This window comes from Cherax quadricarinatus, chromosome 93, assembly GCF_038502225.1.
Source record: "Cherax quadricarinatus isolate ZL_2023a chromosome 93, ASM3850222v1, whole genome shotgun sequence".
Lineage (NCBI taxonomy): Eukaryota > Metazoa > Arthropoda > Malacostraca > Decapoda > Parastacidae > Cherax > Cherax quadricarinatus.
Genome location: NC_091384.1, coordinates 7,011,649 through 7,016,428, shown reverse-complemented (window position 1 = coordinate 7,016,428; position 4,780 = coordinate 7,011,649).

Here is a 4,780-nt window from a genome sequence, read left to right as displayed (position 1 = left end):
TTTAACGTATCATTAACCTTAATTTTTTTTCTCTCAACAAGTTGGCCGTCTCCCACCGAGGCAGGGTGACCCAAAAAAAGAAAGAAAATCCCCAAAAAGAAAATACTTTCATCATTCAACACTTTCACCACACTCACACATTATCACTGTTTTTGCAGAGGTGCTCAAAATACAACAGTTTAGAAGCATATACATATAAAGATACACAACATATCCCTCCGAACTGCCATATCCCAAACCCCTCCTTTAAAGTGCAGGCATTGTACTTCCCATTTCCAGGACTCAAGTCCGACTATATGAAAATAACCGGTTTCCCTGAATCCCTTCACTAAATATTACCCTGCTCACACTCCTCCAGATCATCAGGTCCCAAGTACCATTCGTCTCCATTCACTCCTATCTAACACGCTCACGCACGCTTGCTGGAAGTCCAAGCCCTTCTCCCACAAAACCTCCTTTACCCCCTCTCTCCAACCCTTTCGAGGACGATCCCTACCCCGCCTTCCTTCCCCTATAGATTTATATGCTTTCCATGTCATTCTACTTTGATCCATTCTCTCTAAATGACCAAACCACCTCAACAACCCCTCTTCTGCCTTCTGACTAATACTTTTATTAACTCCACCTTTTCCTAATTTCCACACTCCGAATTTTCTGCATAATATTTACACACATTGCCCTTAAACAGGACATCTCCACTGCCTCCAACCGTCTCCTCGCTGCTGCATTTACCACCCAAGCTTCACACCCATATAAGAGTGTTGGTACTACTATACTTTCATACATTCCCTTCTTTGCCTCCATAGATAACGTTTTTTGACTCCACATATACCTCAACGCACCACTCGCCTTTTTTCCCTCATCAATTCTACGATTAACCTCATCCTTCATAAATCCATCCGCCGACATGTCAACTCCCAAGTATCTGAAAACATTCACTTCTATACTCCTCCTCCCCAATTTGATATCCAATTTTTCTTTATCTAAATCATTTGATACCCTCATCACCTTGCTCTTTTTCTATGTTCACTTTCAACTTTCTACCTTTACACACATTCCCAAACTCATCCACTAACCTTTGCAATTTTTCTTTAGAATCTCCCATAAGCACAGTATCATCAGCAAAAAGTAACTGTGTCAATTCCCATTTTGAATTTGATTCCCCAAAATTTAATCCCATCTCTCTCCCGAACATCCTAGCATTTACTTCCTTTACAACCCCATCTATAAATATATTAAACAACCATGGTGACATTACACATCCCTGTCTAAGACCTACTTTTACTGGGAAGTAGTCTCCCTCTCTTCTACACACCCTAATGTTTGAGCTTATTTTGTTCCTTTGATCTACATAACCCATGTGAGTAGTGTTTTCCATGTGTGTTAAAGTGCAGTGGTAGGGTTTACCTTTAGGAAAGGAAACCCCCCCTCAAGGGAGATTCCTTGATGCTGGTGAGGGGATCTTGATTTTTTATCAAATCTGATGATTGCTTCCCAGTACTCTTTAGTGCTTCCCCTTGATTATAATAATAATAATAATTCCCAGTACTCTGCACTGTATGGCCCTTTGTAGGTTTAACACTTCTGACTAATTCCCAATACTCGAGGTGCTATATGACCTCTTTGAGTTTAGTGCTTCAACATAAGTATAATGAGGTAGGCGCACTCCCTCCAGGCGTGCACCAGGCTAAAAATCTTCCCTTGATGGTCCCCTCAAGGAAGGTTCCTTGATGTTGGTGAGGGGCTCTTGATTTAGGAAATGGGATCTGCTCCAGTTCCCCAAATTAAGCCTGAATGCCTTCCACATCCCCCCCCCCCCAGGCGCTGTATAATCCTCCAGGTTTAGCGCTTCCCCTTGATTATAATAATAATTCCCTTGATGGTAAAGGACTTTTGATTCAAGGAATTCTGAATTACTCATATCCTTGATTAAACCAGATTATTTGGGAGACAGTTTTGGTAAAGTGAAGAGAATGGCTAGAAGCTGGTGAAAAGCTCTTCCCAAAACAGAAGTTCTTTACCTCCCATTCTCCAGGTGCTGTATGACCCCTATGGGTCTAGCACTTGCATATACATGTAATTATAACCTTAACGAAGGAGCGCTGTATAGCCCTTGTGGCTTAGCGCTTCTTTTTGATTATAATAATAATAATAATTAACGAAGGAGCTTGTGTACAGTGCCTAGCTCAAAAGTGGTGTTAGTTGCCTGTTGAATTCCTACAATAGAAAGACTAATGTGACTGACTACAGTGCTCTGGTGCTGTCACATCTATATGGTGAGTAACTTGCTGTCACTAATTGGTGCTGAGGTAGTCCAGAACACGTAACAGGTGGACTGGGTGGGACATTGGATGGTGACTTAATCTGTACACTGGGTATTCTTGCCACTTTGCCCTATGAGGTGACCCCTTTATTACTGTAGTAAGCTTTAAACATATCAGTGTATGTTAAAGGTATTCGATGCAACAGTTGCATAGTGTGAATTAAAACAGTTATCTACTTTGGTTGTTTCATGGCATACCTCGTTATCGATATTTAGTGCTATGTTAGATTTGTCTACGGGTTTAATGGCTATACCCCAGCTCTTTTAGTTGCCAATGCTTTCTGGGGGCTATTCTTGTATTATTCGATTTTTGAGCAATGGTACCTTGCCTTTACCGCTTTTATAAGCCTCTGGACTGTTCCTCACCCTTTGGAAGTCATGTAGCAATGTAATATCCTGTCTTGTTTGCCTTGAATCTTTTTAGTAACGGATCCCTGAATTTAATATCTCAGCAGTAATCCAGGGGTCAGTTCTTCATTTAATCCTAAGCACTTTAACTGGTGAAATATTACCAAGGATGGCAGTGAATATGGTTTTGAATTTTTTCCCAGGCATCATTTACATCTGTGCAACTTACTGTCCAGTCACAACTGTGTGGCCTATTTACCAGTATTTCTTTACTGTAGCTTCTAGTTGAATTTATTTTTATTGCACTGTGTAGGCCTATTGAGTATGGTGGTTGAGAATTGTGTAATCCAGGTTGGTGCAATAATTAAGTAATTTAATCCTAGAATTTGCTTATACGTACCTGTTACATACCCCGTTATTTTGCCCCAATGAGGTACATCTGCCACTCTGCCTGGTGGAGGTAATTGTCACGGGGAAAGGCTAAACCCGTAGGATTATACAGTGACTGTGGGGACAATGGAAGGCATTCAGGCTTAACTCGGGGAAGTGGAGCACAGATCCACTTCCCTAGATCAAGAACCCCTCTGGTGGAGACAAGAGTGAGAGGTATGTGTCGTCCTCCCATGGGTCACCAACTTCCCACCCCTGAGAAAGGGCCTATACCACCACCACTAGTGGAATGCTTCTTTGAAGTTTATTCAGGTATACACAAATACACATACATATATTATCTTACTTAGCATATGTGTAGAGAACCTGTGATAACCCAAAAATGTCAGTGACTTTACGTACAAGTAGACAATCTAAGGAGAAAATCCCCTCATGGAAGGTTCCTTGATGTTGGTGAGGGGCTCTTGATTTAAGGAATTGGATCTGTGCTCCAGTTCCCTGAATTAAGCCTGAATGCCTTCCACATCCCCCCTCCCCTGGGCGCTGTATAATCCTACGGGTTTAGCGCTTCCCCCTCGATTATAATAATAATAAAATAAGGAGAAAATACAAAATGTTTACAAATAAAATTTTGGGATTGTATATGCTTAATGGCAATTGTATTATCAATAAATAGTAAAAACCCTGATTTACTTTTTTTTACCACTAAAATTTTCATAGTAATTGGACTGATGTATTTAAATAATTATGTTTCCCAAAAAATATTTTAATTACAAATATTTTTTTAGTGTCAAAATGCTTAGAAATTATAATTAAAACAGTTCATATCGACAGCCCCAACTGATCCAGACTGGAGTTTGAGTTGTGGCAGGAGTATGTTGGCTATGTTGCTGATACTGTAGTGCTTGTGGACCAGTCAAGGGAGGTTCCTTCATGCTGGTGAGGGGCTCTTGATCTAGGGAATTGGAGCTGTGCTCCAGTTACCTGAGTTAAACTTGAATACCTTCTACATCCCCCCCAACAGGTATGGGTATGTTGTGAGTCACAACATACCCATGTTGTGGGTGGTAGTCACAACATACCTATGTGGGTGGTAGTCACAACATACACATGTTGTGGGTGGTAGTCACATACCCATGTTGTGGGTGGTAGTCACAACATACCCATGTTGTGGGTGGTAGTCACAACATCCATGTTGTGGGTGGTAGTCACAACATACCCATGCTGTGAGTGGTAGTCACAACATACCCATGTTGTGGGTGGTAGTCACATCCATGTTGTGGGTGGTAGTCACAACATACCCATGTTGTGGGTGGTAGTCACAACATACCCATGCTGTGAGTGGTAGTCACAACATACCCATGTTGTGGGTGGTAGTCAAGGACACAACGTAGCTAGTAAGGAAACAAGGCACTCATTTCGCGACCTAGCTGCCAGGGAGTGTGGACGTGCCTCATACCTCTCTGCTGACAGTCTAGCAAGCTATCCAGTGACGTCATGGTATTCAGCGTGAGGAGGCGGGTGAATACCGCTGGTATACAGCTTGTTCGGGGGGCGATTACGCCTGAGAATGAACAAGTTTTGCTACCTAAGATTATCCGTGACACTTATGGTATTGCGGACAAGGATTTGTACGGTGTGGCATTAAATGGCGACTACCGGATATTTGTAAAACTACTCTACGAGCCAGTGTACGAGCAGCTGGTTGAGCAATTCCAA